Genomic DNA, 23293 nt, shown 5'->3' with positions numbered 1-23293 from the left:
ATAGCTGTAAATGTGCTGGAAATAAAGACAAGACATCACGGCTCAATTATTATGAATTAGATGAAATAGATACATAGATTTCATTTTTGTAAGCTTTATTTCTGGCTGTGACTGTCACACATGGTTATCTCTATTTTTTTGTCTTCTATTTTTATTATTGCCTCACTTAAACAGTGCATCCAGTTCTATGAGTTTTAAGGCAATGCCCTTTAGTAAGCCATCTTGGCAGTTTCTGTGAATCAGGCAAACCTCTATTCTCTTTCATAGGTGTCTGTAGGCAATTATCAGTCCAAATTCCCAAAATCAAAAAAGGGAAAAAATGCCTTTTAGTCATCTGTCCGCTATACTGGGTGTAATGTTATCTCAATCTTTATATGTGATTGATTACAGAGTGATTTTCATCAATTTTTAGCGGGTAACCCTTTTGGGAAGTTTCAGCCTAGACCTACAGATGAAAATGCTTAACAGTTGGCCACCATTTTTCTACTCATATGCACAGTGCTTTAAGACTACAACTTCAGTTCTTATGGCATTTCTACGGCTCTTTATGGCTTGTATCCAGTTCTGATGTACAGAATTATTGTCTTTTAACTATTAACAGCTCAACCTTATCCTTAGTGATTCCTGCACATTTCTCTTATTTTGTTATTCAGTGCATTATAATTTCATCTCACTCTGTGTTTACTAAGTATTCTAATGTCCTTATCATCATTTTGAAGTCTGCAGCAATCACTTTTTTGTTTTTCATGTTTGTTGTTTTTGGATGTATGTTTGTTGTCCATCACAATATATATTATAAATAAGGAAAACAGTTGTGGATACTGATTATTATTTTATAAATTATTTAGGTGAGCCATTTCTTTTATAAATTTTTCATATAAAAATAATTCCAAAGGTTTAAATTTTTGTAAACATCATACCTAACAAAATGACATGTATAGTATTTATTGAAATGACCTACAAACTACTATGGAATGCCTTTGGGATGTATCTGTTTGCATCATTTCAGAAAACAATATGTATACTGCTAATTTAGTATTTCCATTAGCAAAACTCTGTATTCAAGCAAAAATGCATTGTATTGTATTATTTTCTTTTTAATGTAATACTAATTCAGAAACTGACATAGGTAACTCAATAGTTAGACATACTAACACATTACTCACCATGTTGAGGGAAGATAGAGTGACAGTCGGTTGTCTCACAGGTGCAGAACTTTATGATATCACCAAGGCTGTTAGATCTCTTCACCTCCAAAATGCATACAGCAAGGTTATTGCACATGTGGGACTGAATGATTTTCTCTGCTCAACATGGAAGACAAAAATAGAGACATGGTTGACCTGTCAGTAAGTTAGGCAGCTAGAAGACAAGACATTTCCTGCAACACATTTGGTTAGGAACATGTGGCTAAAGCAAACTTCAGTGGCAGAGACATACGACTGATGTAAATTCACTGCAGGCACAGAGAAACACACAGCAGCATACCCACAAATTCACAAGTGCACAAAAGAAAAATATTGTTTAAAGCCCACAAGACACCTAGAGGCAGCAGGCAGTATTGCAGGCATCAGTTGCAGGATAGCCAGTGAGCAGGTCAGTGGCAGTGAAAATGCAATGTACTATGGGCAATGCCTGTATTAATGGTGTGTGTGCACTGTCAACCCCTTCACAGTGTCTAGGGAGTATTGCCTAAACCACATACTGGGACATAAGTATCGCTACATCATCAAGCAGGATTTTATCCTTATTATGGCACATTTCTACATCTTATAATGTAGTAAGCATGTTCTGTACACCAAGCATAACACAAATCACTTCCCCTGCTCCCATGCAGTTGGCTGCCAAAGCTATGGGTATGGCACTGCATGCTTCTCTATGTCTGCAATGAATCTGTGACAGTCATGTCTCTCCTGCTGATTTTCATTTCAAGCATATCCCAAACCAAATGTATCACAGGGAAATATCACACCATCAATCAGCCTGAACCTGGGGGTGGGGTCAAATGTATGCCAAGTTAGAGATATATGGTCAGTTGTCCTACCTACTTTGCAAAGGATGCCCTGCAACTATCTGAAAATATGTTTTATGCCCCATAGTGCCATTTGTAGGCCAAGTCAGACTTCTATAACTACCAACTTAGCAGTTTCAATGTTGGCCTATGTTAATAATGTATAGCTCAATAGTATAAGCCTAAACAAAAAGTCTCCTGCCAAGGAAGACATCTGTATAATTATAGAAATGTGGTTCCAATGAAATGAAATTATCCTTCCCTACCTTATTTTAATGACCATCACTTGCGTAGACTCTCTACTGAAGCTGATTGTGTCTGCAGTGGAGGAGTGGCTTTTCCTATTCTAGTTCCTATTGTCCTGCATCTATTCTAGCAAAAAATAAATAAATAAAAAAATTACCCTTCATGTCACGGTCATTTGCAAAGCTTCCTCTATAATGCCTGTAACCCAATAAACCTACCTCATCAAATTTGAATCCCAAAATATTGAATCTAACACAATCATTCTATCTGTCCTTAAACTGGCTAGCATACATTAAAACTAGCAAACATGCACAATATTTCCTATGCTTCATCAACAGCAACTCTCTCAGCTTAATGCCCTCTACTACTTGGAGATAATACCTGCTAGATTTGGGTCTTATGAATAAAGTACCATTATGCACTAGATCTGTGGTTGTCCACTTTTTGGTCAAATCTGATCAACATGGCATAGTCTTCAGAAACCTCTCCAAGGTCAACGTTTAAACACTAGCTTTTGGCCTAATGACATATATAAGGTCCCTAACCCACAATAACCCCATACCTAAAATGGCTGCTTATACCATAGATCTATATTCAGAGCTAAACCACTGCACTGCACTTTCATTGCTTATTTGTCACAAATATGATGCTAATTTAAGGAACAAACCACTTTGGCAAAACCTCAGCATCAACAAATGCTACAGCATGAAAAACAAATGCCTAGCCCCAAGAAATAAATTCAAATCTCCTCACTTCAAACATGACTGCAAGACAGTAAATATAGCATTAAGGGGAAACAGTAAGTCATCCTAGACTAACTATAAATTAAATATTGCTACCATATCCAAAGGTAATCACAAAACCTTCTTTAACATTGCAGCCTCAGAAATAATACCCAACACTGCACTGAGTTTATATCAGTGGCACCACCCACTCTGGCCTTGTGGATATTACAAACATACTAAGGGACAAATTGAATTCAGTCTTCTCCATTCTGACCCCTTCATGCTCCCCACCCAGCTCCCAGTAATCATTTCCATCCATGATTACCTCAGAGCAAGCACTAAAAGATCTCTCCAAAACCTAGAATACTATCTCTGTGGGTCAAGACAACATAATCGGGTGTTCCTTGTTAGCATAATAGTCTGCCCCCTAGTTACTGGTTTATAAAATTATATCATTACTAGGCCAATGATCTGGATGGATCTTTTTTTAAGCCAGGCCAAATCAATACCCTCTACATGATTTGTGGGACTAGAATATGAATGTATTTATGGTTTTCCATCATTTCATTCAGAGAGTGTTTAAATAAGGTTAGGGAGCTATTTTGCTTAATATGTAGTTGGAGTATATGCCAGAGGTAAGACATTCTTTGGAAGACGTACTTATCTTGACAGCAGGCTCTGTTTATGTTGCAGTGGAAATGCAACTCTCTAGAATGGGTGTTTGTGGTGGTGTATGTTTTGAGGGCATGTAGAAGGTCACACGATACAAGGTAATTTGTAGACTTGTAAGCCAGGGAAATGCCATCTCACAAGAATCTGTATATAACAGAAAATAGAAACAGAGCTTTATAGTGTTTTGCAGAGGTCATAAATTTCAGGTTCTAGCTTTCCTTAATGACGAAGATGTGGGGTGTTTCAGGCAGGATTATGTGTTTAGTTCAGTACATGCTGAAGTGAGCATTACATTCAATTATGTACATACAGTACATTGCTGTCAGGCCACAGTGGGCTAATAGATAAAGCATTAGATCCCTAAGCCAGATATTGCAGGTTTGAGCCCAATCTGGGGTGACACAATCTTGCCCTAACCCAGTTCAAGTGTATCTTGGACAATTGGATGGGGAACAAGAAGCTCATCCCTGGTTTGGCAGCTATGTCTCTAATGGACACAGGCAAACTGCAAATGGTTCATCTCCCAGGCCCCTGCTTGTAAATGTTTTATCTCCCAAGCCCCTACTTACACTTAAAAAGGGTACCAAAATCTGTCAGAAATTTGTGATGCATGGCTAGGCATTAGCCTAGTAAACAACTATGAACCTAAGTGGGGAGGAAAATACACTATATCTTTGGTAATCAACTGGGATAGGTACATGGATTTTCTAAATGCTGTAGAGACATGTCAGTAAATTGAAAGCTCTGTGTCTATGAAAGTGCATTGGTCACTAATAACTGTTTTTATGTTTAGGGGGATGTCTTCTGTGTGGTAGGCACTATGGTTCTCATCTTTTCTGAAGGACGTAATAGTATACTTTTTCTGCAATTAGCCTTGGGCAGTATTCCTGACACCATGTGTTTATATATCATAGACCCTCTTATTGCATCCATGACTCCTCAGTAGAGTTGGTGTAACCTCCATGTCTGCAGTCATTTGCCAGCTTAGTCAGCTAGATAGCCTTGACATCAGAGAACTGGATACCTGATAAGAACAACCCTAGTACAGTACAGTAGCTTGAAGGACTCTCACTGTTAATGGGCTCTTAGTGGAGAGTGACTCTCCAATTCTGATTTGATGGGTTTATCTGTGAGCCAGCTTACTATCCAGCATGTTAGATAAGGATTTATGTTTAACTTGATTAGTTTGCCTATAGTGCCTGACTAAGTATTTGTGTTAAAGACAAGGCTAAATCAAGGAAGAACGTGTGTGCCATGTTATGCTGCCAATGACGTGGTGACTTTTTCAAAGTACCTGAAGACTGAGGTCTTGGCTACTGTAGTCTCCTACATAACAGGTGGCCCAACCACTGATCCTAGGATTTATAGACTGATTAACCTTACCAGCCTCATTTGTAAGGCAGTGGAATGCATCATCATATAATTCATAAATAAGGATATTCACACTTCAGAATCACTTGCACAAAACAATTTTAAAGTGCAGATCTTGTCTACTTAAGCTGGTTGACTTTTTTGAAAAAAATGGCAGGGGTATTTCATCATGGCAAACTGGTACTTACTACCTATGTATACCTAGTCAAGACTTTTGGCACTATCCCACACACTGGTATTATTGACATACTGACTGACCCAGCTAAATATAAATCTTTATGGAACTCGATGGATAGCAAATTGGATAACAGAGACTACTAATTTATTCATGTTTAGCGGCACACCTTCCACAGAAAAAGTTCTTCAACAGCAGTGTCCCACAGGGCTCCTTCTGGGACCACTGTTCTTTGGCATATACCTTGCTGATATCAATGCTGCTATCAAGTTTCTCTGATTGTCAAGAGGATCGATGATTGCAAAATCAGGATTGTCATCAACACTCCAGATCATAGGTGTATCCTCTAAGAAGGTCCATCAATACAAATTCATGGTGCCAGGAGCAAGGACTAAAGCTGACACTAACACATTTAGTATTGTGCTGTCTGAGTAAAAAGTACACCTTTGCATCTACCACATAAATAAAACTCCTTTGAAAACAGATTTACTCATTAGAGACTTGGGCACATTCATGTACAATTAACTCTTCGACAAAGACTGTGTATCAGTTGTCATTAGGAAATTTTTCTACCTAGCCCAACTAATTACTAATGGTATATTATAGGGTCATAGGATTATAGGATCATAGGAGGTTATTAGGCTAATGGCCCTGGGGCCCTTTCAAGTTTAGCCAAGACTTTATCCCCAAAAAAGAACCCACAGTTAGCAACTATCAACCCTGTCAATGAGGGACAAAAGTGGAACCTCTGGGACAAATTTGTGGTTTTCCATTCACACATCAAGGTTGCACTTGAAGAGGATCAGCCAGGTACTCTCTTTGACATGTATGGGAAGTCTATTCCAGAGACAGGGCAGCCTCTAGGTGACAGACCTGTCTCTCCAGCAGGTTTTGTTGATGTTGCATATTAGATTTAGGCCTATTGAGCGGGTAATGTGCAAGGAGTTAGGCTTATGGATTTTGAGTATCTCTAATAGGGAAGGGTCTGATATTGCCTTGTGGGCAGGGTCCGATATTGCCTTGTAAGTGAGACACAGATCACCTCTGCGCAATCTGTATGATACCAAGTAAAGTGATAGTGATTTGAGCCTCCACATTGGACAGCTGTTGGAGGCCATGTATTCTCTTTGTGAGGTATTTCTGTGGCCTTTTCAATTGGTGCAGGTGTTTGGAGAAATACATACCAAATGGGGCGTCATACGCAATTATGAGTCTAATGAGGGAGGAGTACAGAGAGGTAATAACCTCCTTTTTTCTGGATGGAAAACCTTTACTTATGCGATGAACCAACTAAAAGGGTTTTCTGACCACTGCCACCACATGATGGTCAAATGTGAGATTGTTGCCAAACTGAGTACCCAGGTCTCTCACCATGGGTTGCATGTTTAGGGGGTTGCTGTTGATGTGGTAATCAGTAGGGGCCATATTTTTGCCAAATGGTATGATAATACATTTTTTGTGTTTAACTTAAGGCCTCCAGGTCCAAGGAAATTATTGTCCTTCTCTATTGTCAGGACAGTATTATAACAGAATGCCTGCATTGGCATGTATCTAGCCATTTATATGATCCAGCTAGGAGAAGCATAATATTTTTCAGTAACAAAACACAGGTATGTGTTCTCTAAGCTATACAAAGCATCTAAAAGCTCACTAAACTACAGAGAGCATCTTAAAGCCCTATCACTTCATTCTGTCTCTTATTTCACCCAGGGTCTAGCACCTGAGTACAAAGAAAGTAGACAAACGTCATCAGATAGTCTCTTGTTATTCTTGTATATATTGATTGAACCTATAACTTTTTTGTAATTCAGAACCCTATATAAGTTAAACTTTTATCTTTCTGCACTCTGGTATGAATAACTTTCAGCAATGCCTTGAATAAGCTATTAGACCCTGTGTTTTGATTTAGTACTGTTATTCTTTATATATGTTCAAAACAACATTTAGTTATCTTAAATGCTTATTGTAAGATATTTGTATGAGTAAAGTTGAGCATTTTCATTTCTAAAAAAACATGCCTCACAAAATAGTGTAAAATATTTGTTCTTTCATAACAGAATTTCTCAGCACCAAAAAGTTAGTTAAATTTGTGTTTTATATGTATTTATATTTACAACTCAATTTGTCTTTGAAAGTGGTTTTATAAAAACTTGGTTCTGCCTGAATCCAGTAATCCAGTTGTCATCACTGAAAAAGTGTGATGTTTGTTCTTTGTTTCGATAATTTCTAACATTTCTTTATTATTACAAAAGAGCATTTCTTTATCATTTTGGTGATGCATAGACTTGCAGAAGTTACTGTTTTTATACTTGGTGGCTTTGCAGTTGCCCACCCTACTGTAAATTTGATCTGGGACACTCCTCCCAGTCTAATGTCATTACCTCACTCTACCTAATCCAGGGAGAACATTTGAGAAGGCCAACCCAGTTAGCCTCTGCTCCTCCTTTCTCCTTTCCACTTTACAAAAAAAAAAAAAATGTCTAAGCTTGTTTCCTGCCTTTCCTGTAAGTTGTCTAGTCCAGATACAGATTTGCTCTATCCAGGACTGTTTGAAAGCTTCTGAGCCCCCAAGCCTTTCTGTGTTGGAGGGATGCCTTCTAGCTTAATTTTGTTTCTTACAACTAGCCAGTTTTCTAGCTTCAGCACTCAAATCTGTTTCTTTGAGGTCAGCACTTGCTTGGAACTCACTGTAAGCTCTAAATGAGCTAAAAATTACTACAGCACTCAACTTTCCTCACTTGTCTAGAGGAAAACAGTTTTTAGTACTTAATAAATAAGCACCTATCCAGGCATGTCTAAGGGTCAGCTCCCGGTGTTTTCTCCAGTCTACCTGATGAATCTGGGCATCTTGGAGCAATGCAGCAATTGCCTCATGTACACAGACAACCCTCTCCTCCTACCACCCAACACTACAATCTGTGAGAGATGCACTTATATAGCCAAACTGGAAGCAAAGCTCTCTTCACCCAAGACTGGACTAGACAGTCAAGAGGAGAAGGTAAACACTTGCACCACACCACACTCATCACATAGTTCCTCAAAACCTACACCATCAGAACACACAGATAGAAACACAAAACACACACCTACATTTGCTAAGGCTCTCAAAAAAAATCTACCCAAGCAACAGGGATGTCCAAAGCAGAAATGCAAGCAACCTCCACCCCCCCAACACAAACCAAATGACACATAGCCAACAAACTCAGTGTGTCACTCAACCATAGCCCATAAGGCATAACAACGTACCCAACACTCTAGTCATAGATGACTCTATATTCAGGCACACTGATATTCTACTCACCAGGCTAAACAAGGAGAAAGTTACTGTCAGCTGCCTGTCAGGTGCCAGGATCCGCCACATAATGCATGCACTCAGGTCACTCCACAACAAGTACAAATATGACTCTGTCATTGTCCATGTTGGTGTGAATGATCTGAGATGTGCCTCCCCTGGACCACATGAAAAGAGACATGGAGGAGCTGTCCGATCTTGTAGCCCAGGCAGGTATGACCCTAGCCCTGAGTAGCATCCTGCCATCACCCACAATAATACCACAGTACAAGGACAAAATAATTGACTTCAACAATTGGCTAAGCATCTGGTGTCATTCTAAGGGGATCCAGTATCTGTCTGCCTAGGATGACATGATCGACAAACCACGATGCTTTGCCAGAGATGTCCTGCACCTGTCGCCCTTGGGATTCCGGATACTGGATAAGGCTCTTGCCACCCCTATAGTGCCTTTTTTAGGCAAGATACAAATGACAAATTCACCACCGTAACAGGTACAAGCAAGCAAAATATGAGGGTAATGCTACTTAATGTTAGAAGTCTAAACCTCAAAATGCACTCACTCGAGGCACTCCTTAAAATGGAGAACATCGACATCTGTGCAGTGACAGAGACCTGGTTCAAGGCTCCAGAGAGCACCCCTGCATTACCAGGCTATAATTCATACCACACCTTTCAGCCACCTAACCTGGGCCGAAGCACTAAAGGCAGAGGCGTGTCCATATTCATTAAGGATATCCACACCTCCAGGCTAGTTGCTCAGCATAATGCATCCGAGATTATCCAAGTGCAACTAACTCTGGGCAAGACCACAATCCAAATTGTAGCTTGCTACAGATCCCCCACCATGCCCCAGGATTCCCACTCCTCATTTCTTGATACACTGGAAAATATTAGGGTACAACCTAACACCCTAATAATGGGCGATTTCAACTACCCCACCATTAACTGGGAAACTACTCATGTACCAACTCTTGTGCTCAATGTTTTCTGGCATTCATAAATTCCAATGCCTTGAATCGACTTATCCACACACCCACCAGGGGCAGCAATATCCTAGACCTGGTTATTACCAACATGGACAACTGGCATTCCACACCAGAGGTCAATTCCTCATTGGTCAGATACGACCACAAGCAAATCACCCTAGACATCCACATCCCACCCCTACCCCCCATTAGGGAAACCACAGTAAAAAATTTCTCCAAAGCTAACTTCACGCTTCTTAAGACAGAAGTGGCAAACGTCACGACACCCATGCTGACGGACAATAGAGGTACAACTGCTGAATCCTATACAATTGCACTTAATAAGCTCTTACAAGAGTGCATAGATCATGCAATCCCTAACAGAACCAAGATGCTATCCTCCAAAAAAAGGAAGCCAATCTGGTGGTCCCCTGCCATAATTAAACTCTACAACAGAAGGAACTGTTGCAAAAAAGAGTAAAATCCCATGATTGGAGGAACTCTGTGGTCAGCCTCAGTAAGAAGCTGAGATCCCTCATAAAATCCTCCAAAGCTAGCTATGAAAACAAAATTGCCACTGATTCTAAAGACAACCACAAAGCATTCTATAGCTATGTCAAGAATCTCAATGGCAACACTCAGATCTGCTCTGAGTTACAGCACAATGGCACTAAATATACAGAACCAACTGATATTGCCAAAATCCTGACAGATAGGTTCAGTGCTTACTTTACCCATCTATGATCCCCTAAAGGGCCCATCTCTATACCGGAAGAATGCAAAGTTCCTGTAATTACAGCTGCACAGGTAAAAAACACACTCTCTAAAGCCAAGAACATAGCATCCATGGGATCTGACAGCATCCCAGGCTGCGTTCTACATGAACTACAGAAGGAACTGGCACCTCACCTAAGGACCATGTTCAATCATAGCCTCACCTCAGGCTTTGTGCCCACTGAATAGTGCACAGCAATGATTATCCCACTCCACAAAGGGGGAGCCACCACAGACCCCGGGAACTACCGCCACATTAGCCTGATGAGCCTGGTCTGCAAGGCTATGGAATGTATCATCATGGAACTTGTAAACAATGACATTGGTAATCTCCAAACTCTGGACCCTACCCAGTTTGGGTTTGTAAAAGGCAGATCATGTCTCCTAAACCTGATAGACTTCTTTGAAGTGGTCACCAAAGCTGTAGATGAGGGTAAGGTGGTTCACACAGCCTATCTAGATCTCGCCAAGGCTTTCAACACCATCCCCCACTCTGGAATTATAGATAAACTCACTAAACTAGGTATAAATCCCTATGTCACAAGATGGGTTGCCAACTGGCTTACTGACAGAACCCACACTTTGAAAGTAGCAGACTCAAAATCCAACTTTTGACCAGTGACAAGTGGAGTACCACAGAGTCCAGTCCTAGGTCCTCTCCTGTTTGGTATCTACTTCTCTGAAGTACAGGCTAACACAGAAGGTCTTTGGCTAACAAAGTTTGCAGATGACTGCAAACTAGGAACCAAATTCAAAACTCCTAACGATGTGGACATCCTACAAAAGGGTCTCACTGAGACAGATGCCTGGTGTCAAAGCCATGGCCTCAAGCTCAATGCCAAAAAGTGCATTCCCATCCCTTTTGGTAAAAACTCTGTACCCATGAACTCCACATAGCTGGTAGTCTACTTAACACTGAAAGTGTGATAAGAGACCTTGGGACACAGGTGGACAGTAGTCTCTTCTTTGATAATCACATCGCCACAGTAGTCAGGAAATCCTTCTACGTGTCACACCTCATCACAAAAGGTTTCTCATCCAGGAAAAAAGAGGTCATTGTTCCCCCTCTACTCATCACTCATTAGACCCATTATAGAGTACAACACCCCTTTTGGTATGTACATCACAAGACATGTACAACAACTGGAAAGGCCACAGAAATACCTTACAAAGAGGATTACTGGCCTCAAACAGTTGGCCTATGCAGACCATCCCAAAAAATCCAGCTTTACTCTGTTGCATATTGCCTACTCAGAAGCAATCTCTGCCTAACATATAAAGCTATGTCAAACCCAGAGCTGTTGGACATGCTCCACTTAAAGAAATCCCAATCCCTCCGAGCTACATGCCCTAGGGACCTAAACCTTGTCACCACAATAAACAGAACATGCTGGAGGGATCGATTTCTGTCCCAGAGACTTCCCATACTCTGGAACAAACTACTTATTTATATCAAACAAAGCTCCTCATTAGCACTCTTCAAGAAAAATCTTGATGATTGGATGGGAGATAGGAAATTCCCCCCTGGGGATCACTTCTGTGGCTCTGCTTGACAGGGGCACATGAAAATAATTTTCTTGGGTGGCAAAAGATAGGGTACAGTTTGGCTAGGCTTATATAGGCCCTAGGGCAAATAGCCTAGTATCTACCTATGAACCTATGAGCCTATGAACCTGTCTGCCAATCAGAAGTTTACATTGGATGCACTATACCTCAGCTTCATGGTACCCAAAGTACAATATATGACATTTAAAGGACAAACAAAGTGGAGTGGATTCTATATAATGCAAGACTACACTCACTTCCTTATGACCTTTCCTAGCTATGCACATAAAAATAATAAAGATGACATTATATTTTATTAATGAATCCTATATTTCAAATGAGATGATAAAGAATAACAGACATTAGAAACAATTCACTGAATTTTCCAATTCAGATTACTAAAAAAACAGTTCAAAAATAGTCACATTCATTTGGGTCTACAGAAGCATTAAGTAACAAAACAGTAAGATCTTATGGCAAATCTAGCAAAACTAAGGTGGAGTCAGACTTTTGACTTTTAGATAAAAAAAGATAATTTTGACCTTAAACTAAATAGACTCTGGACTTCAACATATACTTTTGTGGTCCATTATTTCACTGTAACAAATGTCCGGGAGAAAATATTGCATGTAGAAAACCAATTTTTTTTGTATTAGTTTCATTGGTATTGGATGTTCCCCAGGATTCAAGAAAAAAAAACATGTTGGCTTTGCACAAAGCCTACACAACTTTTACGTGTTAGTATTATGAGCAGCAGCGCTAACACGTATGCATGCTGCTCATCACTCCTACATGAAGATTACGTGTCAGTATGATGAGCAACAGCGCTAATCATGTATGCATGCTGCTCATTACTCCTACGTGAAGATTTCATGTTAGTATTATAAGCAGCAGCACTAATCGCGTATTCATGCTGCTCATCACTCCTACATGAAGATTACGTGTTAGTATGATGACCAACAGTGCTAATCACGTATGCATTCTGCTCATCACTCCTACATGAAGATTACGTGTCAGTATAATGAGCAACAGCGCTAATCACGTATGCATGCTGCTCATCACTCCTACATGAAGACAAGCATGTTTCAATAGCCAGCAATACTGTTGGTAGCCATGATGTGCTGAGCAGCACGAGCACACACTGTAAACATACAGGCTTGCCTATGGCCAAACATGTTAAGTGTGCTTGAGCGGACAGCAAGAAGAGCTACATAAAGCAAATAATGCAAGCTGTACCAGGCATGAATAGTGTTCTGAGTGCAATATGCACATAAATCAAACATGAATACAGAAGCAAGTAAGACAGGAGGGTAAACATCAAGGAAGACTACAATAGATGGGTTACCAGGCAGGGGAAGGACACTGAAGACAGCATGCGCAGAAATCAAACAGATGTATACAGAGGGTAAATGTTCAAATTGTACTAAGATAATTGATTTAAAGGTGCTTATGTCAGAAAGACAATTTTGGGTACTTGTATTCTTGCAACCACTTGCTGAACAGGGCAAATGGCTCATTTCCAAGCCATTTTGTTTTTTTTCTCTCTATAATGATGTTTTAGTGTTGAAGCACCATTTTATTTGAAGGATGCTTCATGCTTCCTTCAGTTTTGCTGTCTTCATAGTGTTTATGTAAGTACCCACATTACTAAAGTGGAAATGGACTGAAATTTATGTTTCAGTTTCTACTGATTAATGTACAGGTACAAATGTTGCTTGCACGTCCACAATAAACACTATAAAGACAGCAAAACTGAAGGAAGCATGAAGCATCCTTCAAATAAAATGTTGTTTCAACAGTAAAACATCATTAGAGAGAGAGAAAACTAAACAGGATGGTTTTACTCCAGCCAAGGATCGGGACTGTCTGATGTCATTCTTAACATCACAGGGTGAATCACAGACTAGTAACATCACAATTACTTTGATGGCAGAAACATTATCTGACAGGCATTAAAAGTCACAGCCATACCTCTGAACTGTCTAGATTTTTGCAGAATGTCCAGATTTATGCCTCGTATTTTTGGTCCGTTCCTGTTAAAAGTTGTCTTTTTCTGGCAAATCACTGTGGAATGCTGTCACTAAATAATGATATATATTTGTGTTTCAGACTTTATTTCCTCCAGAAAATGCATGATAACATAAGTCCTGTTATTCTAGCAACCTTCTAAGAGTAATATTTAAAACCTGTCCCTATTTTGGCCCTTTTCTTCACTACATATCTCATCAAGAGTGCGGCTTGGAAATGAGTCGTTTGCCCTGTTCGGAATGTGATTGCGATAATACATAAGTACCCAATTTTGTAATAATACAATTGTGCAATATGTGTCATAATAATTAATAGTGGTTACACTTCCTGAGCAAATATAGATAAATAAAAGCTGACATGATATTATAGGATCTGCCAGTTATGCACAGTAACATTGTAACAGAGGGGATTAAATGAGATATAATTGTCATTAATATGCTGAGTTGTGATACTTATCAAGGACAGTACATATATTAGGGGACATTTGCTTAGTGTGCATTTCATCAATATATTATGCTGGAAAATAGGAATGGCTTAGAAGCAAAATCTGCTTTAGCAAGAATCTAACCCATAACATCAGTGTTATCACTGAGTTGTGTATTAATGGCAAACACCACAGAAATAGGCATAACACATGTACAAGGAGAATCACCCATGAGGGGGATTATGCACTTTAATGTTCTAATGGTTATGCATCCCATACGTAGGTGTGTGTGTCCATACAGCTGTGGGAGCAGAGTGTGACATATGTAGTACCCTTACCTAAGACACTCCTGCCTGACACAGTTATCATGCAGACAGATAAGAACAGATGCAAACACCAAACTATGATGTGATTTATTTGATAGAGCTGTGTATTGCTGGCATCTGTAACAGGAAGTAACAGTGGATATTGTCACAAACAATTGAAATTAATGTGTGAATTAAGAAAGTTTTTTTTACACTTGGTGGATTTATCTGCAGTCATTTTGGTCTCACTCAGAGGTTGACAGCATTTTGTATTTGAATTAAGAAAGGGTCTCTGATAATGGATGTTATATCAGCATACCTCTGTGCTCATGTGCACACAGTTATTATCATTCCTATATCAATGGTCCTTTGTCAAGGAAGGTTTCTGTCTATTTTTGTACACATACCACCCAAAAACTAGAGACTCACTTGTGTATAACACAGTACTCAATGCAAGCTCCACAGTAGCACTGTCACCATGACATTAGCAGAACAAATTTCTACCTCCAAGAAATCCAAAGATACGTTCACATTTGTTTTTGCATGTATCAAGGGATAATGCTGATGTGATGTAACAATCACTGTGTGAGCTCAGTACGTTCAAACAAAATGAGTTCCTGCACTAGAAATGAACATCAAGCTGTACAACTCCTCCAACTAACAATATGGCTATGAATCACATGCACCACAGTAGAACTATCACAACTGTTTAACTCCACCTATGGGAAGTCACCAAATGAGTTGTACTTTATGTGCCCATAATTTTCATCTACTAAAATAGAAGGAGGAGGCCTCTGCCACTCTGTATGTACACATTAGAATTTAGGAGCGTCATTCCTGCAGAACAGTTAAGGACACAAATGCTTACAGTCACTGAATGACATTTTGGAATACTTAACTAAGCAATGTCAAAATCAAAGCAATAGTGGGATCACTGAATCTGCCATGGTATAAATGCATCACAATTTGTCAAATGTGTGCTTATGAGAAACATTACATCATGTTAATGAATCAGGGAATATGTGTCACTGTAGTTAGTTAGAAATAATCTTGCTATATGTCAGACATTACCTGATTCTAGGTATACCCAAACACACCTGTGTCATCCTGCTGTTGTCATTGTGGTGGTAGAACCATAATTATGTACAACATGGATATAATCCCACATTGGAATGCATGCCTTACTTAGGCAACAACATACATTATGTTATCTCATGTCCTCAGTCCTGAGAAGGTAACTTACTACAACTGGTATGGAAGGACAATTTAATCAAATGGCACCATCAGTCTTCAATACAGCATTTCAAAATGAAAATTATAATAAAGTCTTGTAAGAGAAAATTACATCTACACATGAACATAGCACATGTGGGTGATAACACTGTTAAACATGCACACGGGGTCTAAAAAGCAATGTAGGGATTTGAACAATATACGTAACATCACAAGCTAATGAAGTTTGGCTGAAATGTAATTGCCACTTGACATTTATTTTCCAGCTGTGTCAGATTTCAATGCATTAAGTCAACATTGTGTATTTCATTGATGTTTCCACTAAAAATTAGTCTTAGAGCACAAGAACACCCTATAAATACACATCATATAAGAGCTTGCAGCCTGTTCTGCACAGTTAGAAACACACACACTCATAGAAGGCAGCCAGTCCTGTATTCAAACTCCCTACCTAACTACTGACACACTCTATACAGAAATGTATTATAAGCATGCAGCACAGAAGAAGTTTGACTGTATGTGAGCCACAAGGCAACTCTGAAGGGATGACAAATGTCATGCAAAGGAGGTGTTTGTTCAAAAATGAATTGTACAGCCTTGTACGATTTTAAATGATAATACTAAGAGGTGTAAGACACTCCTGCATCAATTTACATTCACACACACACACACACACACACACACACACACACACACACACACACACACACACACACACACACACACATACTCAGGAGGTTCTCACTACTAACACAATCGACATATAATTTTATTATATGCACGCATCACAGGAAAGGTCAGACTTTACTGGTGGGGAGGGTACATTTTCGAAAGGATGACCTCATCAGAGTGTTGCAGATGGTATGTGTTTATAGACAAAGGGAAAAGGGAATGTGGGATTCATCTGACCATGTAAATGTTTCATATGAGTCAGAGTCAAATGATCAAAACTGTTGAATTTATTCTCCCATGATCCTATGACCCACCGTCACACTCACACAAGTTAGCTGTTGTGAGATTAGAAACCACTGTCTCTTTATTTGCACCATCTCGAAGACACTGCATTTAACTGAGGTGCTACCACAGAAGTCTGATTTCTATACTGTGAGAGTGCACTTTCTAGAGGATGATATCAGCATTGTGTTGCAGAGAAAATGATGTTTGGGGAAGGGTCTGAGACTGATGTGGACTTACTCTGCAGTGTAAAAGTTTCTCCAAACTGCTAGTTCAGTGAGAACAACAATACTTAAGATCATATTTACATGACACAATATACAACCCATGTACGTGCACACATACAAGTGGACTGCTGCTCACTTAGAACTGGAATTAGAATTAGAACTTCAGAGCTATCTAGTCATACAATCTAGAGGTCACAGTACTTAATGCAAGTGCCACAGAAGAAGTCTGAATTCCACAATGTGACAGTGTAGTGTACATAGGATTAGTTTCTCGTCCTACATCAGAGAAGATATTGTACTGTTGAAGTTGTTGTACAAAGCCATGTTTGTTGATATGAAGGAGTAAGTGCAATATTCTGATCATTAATAATTGCACAATGCTGACTTAGGTCAACTATGCTTTCATTAATGTATATTGCAGAACTGAGACTGACATGCATCTCTTTTACTTGATATATTTATGAGACACAGACACACACACTAGTGAAACACAGGATGGACAATGAAGCAACCATAGCTCATCAGGACAGGATGATGGTATATAGACATCAATGAATGCTACTGATATTAATGATGTTATCTGCTCATGTATGGTCAGTATGCACTGTCAATACAACACAATCCTTAATGTTCCAATGCAGTAGGGCTAAGTAATGATGAACTATGTGTGTCTATGCCCCATGAGTTTGTATATCATTTGCAAGTGTAAGAGCTGCAGTGCAGACATAACTGTACAGAATGAAAAGTTCTGCCAAGCACACAGTTCACTGCAGTTCACTTGAGTACAGTAAGCCATTTCCATGTACTGAAGAAATAACATCCAGTAACAATACTTATTTTTGCTCAAAATTTTTTCCTAAAGAGCAATTCTGAAAAACACGTCTGTACAAATGCTGGCAAAGTATAAGAGCATGTGTGAATGTACTTTGAGGTGCTGAACTTGGAATGTGAAGTAGCAGTGTTCAGTGGTGCTACCTGCCAACCTTTGCACAAATAAGAAGCACAGAGAAAATGGCCTGAATGTGATTAAATGTAGAACACATCTGTTTTATTTTAATGTTTAATGTGTCAGGCATACATGTCAACCTAGAAACATCAAAAGTCTGAACAAAGGCCCATGTAAAGTGGGTACAAGTAGCCAAAAATTGGGACACTGACTAACATAAAATTTGCATACGTAATCAGGTAACCCTGCCCAGTCCAATGGAATTGTGGGATCGCAAAGTGAAAATTAACTTCACTAAATAGTAATAAATAATGGCAAACATTTGAATTTCAGACTTCATATCCATTAGAAAATATATAATAATGCAAAACCTGTTATTCCAGCAACTGTCTGAGTTTACAGGAACAATATTTAAAATCGGTACCTATTTTTTGGCCCTTGGCTCGCCATTATTTTTGGCTTTGTCCAAATTTCTTGCTCTGAGAAATTGAGAAGTTAGATGCTGGTCAATGAGGCACTTGAACTCCTGGCCCATGACTGAAGCTACATCATAAATGTCCTCTCACTGTAAGCTCAGCTGCATTCTTTTCCATGGCTACCAAGACCCCGTTGTTCCATGGTAGCTTGGCACTGGCCATGCATTTATTATCATAAATAAATAAGTCACAGCTATAGAAACTTTGCCAACCTGTTCAGTTTCACATTTTTCTAGTAACATTCAGTCCTCTGATGTTTTCTGTATAATTTCTAATGTTATATCAGTATGTTCTGTAGGGATTCAGTCTGAATGGCCCCTGGACAAACAAACTACCTAAACACTTCATTTTGTAGCAAGACTGCAGCTGCCTCATTCTCTTCTTCCACTATTCCACTAGCATGCTAATCACAAAGCATGGGAGACCACAGATGCACATGTCTGTTGGAGCTTGGAGTTCAGCCCAATACCATCTGAAGGAGACCAAGACAGGCTGATAACTGCTAGCAACGTCACCCACTAAAGTTCCTGCCCCAGCATACTCCCAACCAGAGCTCCTCCAGACAGTGTTGTCCTCTGCAAAATCTGCAATAACTTAAGTTGCATCACTTGTCAGCTTTTTTAGTGACTTCAGTTCATACCCACCAAGTTCTTTTATCCACAAACTGAACAACATGACAGCAACAGGTGCTATACATTTCTCCCCTACCCTTTCTCTCTCTAAATAGTGTCATATACAGTTGCACATGTAACACATCTTAAACTTGCAGCCTGCGCTGGACACTGACATCAACTCATCACCACCAGACCAAACCAAGCATCATGATTCATATTCAATATTTCATTCATATTATGAGTCTATGACTCAAAACAAATGCATTTTTTTATATTTTTATTTTTATTTTAGTTGCTGGAGGTGGAGTAGGAGCCAGGAAAGAAGACGTAGAAGAAATTATATATTTTTTCATGACTGCTGCACAACTCAGAGTCTGACAAGACTGCTCTTGCTCTGTACTGCTGCTTGGGGACAGGGTTGTCTCCTGCTTGCCTTCTACATTCTAAACTAAATAAATATTATTTTAAAACAAACAACACTGTCTGTGACTGTTGTTGTTGCTGTCAGCTGATCGTCTGCTCTCTCGGTCGACTCATGTGTGTCCAGTCCCTCTCTCTCTCTCTCTAGATTCTCTGTAAGAAATGCTACAGTGTGCACTGCGAGACATGACTCGAGTGTGAAGTGCAACACATGTACCAAGTCATATAAACATAACAAACACACTTCTCAGAGTCAGTCTTCCCCTCAGCTGAATTCTGACTGGCTGGGCAAGCTGCTCATGAAGCTGACATCATTGCCCATGCCTCTGCTTGCAACGATGTCAGCAAAAAAAGCCGAAAGAAATTTAAAAAAAGAAAGCCAGGAAATTCAGGAATTAAGGGGGCCACTCAAGAACTCATGGCACCCCATTATTTGGACCTCAAAACCAGTAAATACAGAGGAAGTCAGTACGGCTGAGGGGTATGGTTTCACAATGTCAGCATTTGTCATGGCAGTGCCTTTCAACTATACACTTTGCATGTTGGACTCGACATATTAGGGCAATAACTTAATTCAAAAATGAATTGTACTTGCCTTCCCCATTTGTGTGATATTTAGTGATGAACAAACAGGGTTAACTGCTGAAGGAAAAAAGTGAAAACTCTAATTTGGTTAGCCTACTATAGAATAATCAGGCTTAGCAGCAATTTGAAGCTGTCGGCACTCTGGATAGTACTGAGTAGAGAAAATCTGTTACTTAGCTTTCTCTGTTGCACAAGGTGTAAGATCACTGAACTAACTGAAAAAGCAAAAGTAAAGCAGAGTTCAATTCCAGTATGCAGACAATCTTGCAAAGGATATCAGAATGTGATTATTATGAGTAATTTTGTCCATGATGAGTAATTTTGATCATGACTAAGACTACATATGAATGACCATTCTAAATATGTTTATTGCCCAAATTGTGTCAGTAATGCTGACTGAAATAAATGTTTATACCTTCTATATATCAGTCATGCTTCAAGGGAAATTGCAAGTTTATTGAGTGTACAATTTGTTAAAAATGACAAGGATGGTATGTATTTTGAAATAATATTTATGATTCAGTACACATCCTATGTGTGTAGGGCAGGATATCTTGTGAGGTGTGGGCATATGCTTCCTCACAGTGGGGACAGCAGACAACTGATATAAGATGCACATTTCATCCATCAGCCTACTAGATATGTTACAGTATAATGTGATGAGACAGAAGAGGTGATGAGCGACACAGAGATGGAGAGACATCTGAGTTTGGGTTATGGCACATTTATGAACATCTTTCTGGTGTGTTTTTATTACTTGTTTCCTCATTCAGAATGTATCCTGTTCTGTACCATTAAGTGATAGATATAGGTGTGTGATGCCCGTGCCCTGGCCCAGCAATGAAGGAGCCTCAGTCCTTACCACTAACACCAGAGAAGGCGTCTCATATAAGAGGAAAGGATAACAAATACACACAGTAAAGTACAATTTCCCTTAAGTGCACACAGAGATCACAGTCAGTTTGGGGCTGGTTGCTCCCTTGCTCCTTAGGTCCTCAATAAGACTCCCCACTGGCACAGCTATAGGGTCAAGATCTCAGCCTAGCTGGCAAGCTAACCTCCAGTACCCTCTCTGTCCAACCAGTGCTTCATGTCTCTGCCCAAGTAGCTGACACACACACACACACACACACACACACACACACACACACACACACACTTTGAGATAAGTATTTATACAACTTCACAGACACTCATAAGTATTTATACAATTTCACAGACACTCCTGGGAAAGGCTGACACAGATTCTCCAGCTGAGTCCCTTTACTCAGACTATACAGTAGTAATCACTGCCACCACCAGCTAATACTTATCAGCTTTTCAAAGGCCCTTAAAAGGGTGTCCAATTATTACTGTGCAATATTATTATCCAATTGGTAGTATAGCCCAGGGCTAAAGCTATAGGAGTGACTTAGACAGTAAACTCTATAAATATGCAATGTACTCTAGAGATTAACTTATCTGTACATAAACCAGCCACAGTTGTGAAGGGTTTAGAAATATTTAATAATAAATACTAAAAACATAAGACAATACTACTACACCACAGTGCCATTCAAGAGTTCAGAGATCACACAGAAACTTAAAATAATTCTGTAGTACAGTTCTGACATAACAGAAAAACACTGTCTAATCTTTATAGTACTAGCTATTTCTACAAGAAAACACACTTCTAAGAAAAATAGCTACTCAATTCAAGAAGTCTAAACCTCAAAATGCACTCTCTCAAGGCACTCCTAAAAATGAAGAACATATATATCTGTGCAGTAACTGAGACCTGGTTCAAGGCTCCAGAGAGCATCCCTGCAATACCAGGCTACAACTCTTACCACACTTTTCGGCCAACAAACCAGGACCGAAACACTAAAGGTGGAGGAGTGTCAATATTCACCAAGGATATTCACAACACCAGGCTAGGTGCCCAACACAATGCGTCTGAAATTCTCCAGGTGCAACTAACACTAGGTAAGACTGCAACCCAAATTGAAGCTTGCTACAGATCCCCCAACCATACCCCAAGATTCTCACTACACCTTTCTAAACATACTGGAAAATATTAAGATAGAACCAAACACCCTAATACTGGGTGATTTTAACTACCCTGCCATTGACTGGGAAAACTACTCATGTACCAACACCTTTGCCCAATGGTTCTTGGAATTCATAAATTCCAATGCCCTGGATCAACTAATCCATAGTCCCACCAGGGGCTCCAATTTCCTAGACCTGGTCATTACCAACATGGGAAATCTATGCTCCACACTTATGGTCACCCCCTCGTTAGTCAGGTCTGACCATAAGCTAATCACTCTTAGCATCCACATCCCTCCCCCATCTCTCAGTAAGGAAACCTCCATAAAAAAACTTCTCCAAAGCCAACTTCATGCTACTCAAGTCAGAAGTGACAAACATCATGACACCCATGCAGATGGGAACTGAAAGTTCCTCTGCTGAATCCTACACTAAGGCACTGTATGAGCACATCCACTCATGCATGAATCGTGCCATCCCAAATAGAACCAAGATGCTCTCATCCAAAAAAAGGAAGCCAATCTGGTGGTCCCCTGCCATAAACAAACTTTACAACAGTAGGAAGAAACTGTTGCAGAAAAAAGGAAGTTCCCAGGATGCAAAAGAACTCCCTTATCAGCCTCAGTAAGAAACTGAGTTCCCTCGTAAAATCCTCCAAAGCTAGTTATGAAAATAAAATTGCCAAAGATTCCAAAGACAACCACAAGGCATTCTATAACTATGTCAAGAATCTAAATGGCAATGCTCAGATCTGCTCTGAGCTAAAACAGAACGGCATTAATTATATTGATCCCAAGGATATTGCCAATATCCTGGCAGATCGATTCAGTGCCAACTTCACCCCCCCTCTCACCCCCTAAATGGCCCATCTCAATACCAAAAGATTGCCACACAGGTAAAAAATGCACTCTCCAAAGCTAAGAATATAGCATCCATGGAAGCAGATGACATCGTGGGCTGTGTACTACATGAACTACAATATGAACTGGCACCTCACCTAAGTGTCATGTTTAATCATAGCCTCACCTCAGGTTTCGTGCCCACTGAGTGGCGCAGAGCTACAGTTATCCCACTCCACAAGGGGGGGATCCACCTTGGATCCCGGAAACTACCATCCCATCAGTCTGACAAGCCTTATCTGCAAGGCCATGGAGCGTATTGTCATGGAACTTATAAACAAAGACATTGGCAACCTTCAAACACTGGACCCCACCAAGTTTGGGTTCGTGAAGGGCCAATCTTGTCTCCTGACCCTGATTGACTTCTTTGAA

Source organism: Protopterus annectens, chromosome 1.part2, assembly GCF_019279795.1.
Source record: "Protopterus annectens isolate FY-2018-M chromosome 1.part2, PAN1.0, whole genome shotgun sequence".
Taxonomy (NCBI): domain Eukaryota; kingdom Metazoa; phylum Chordata; order Ceratodontiformes; family Protopteridae; genus Protopterus; species Protopterus annectens.
Note: the sequence above shows the minus strand (reverse complement) of the source record.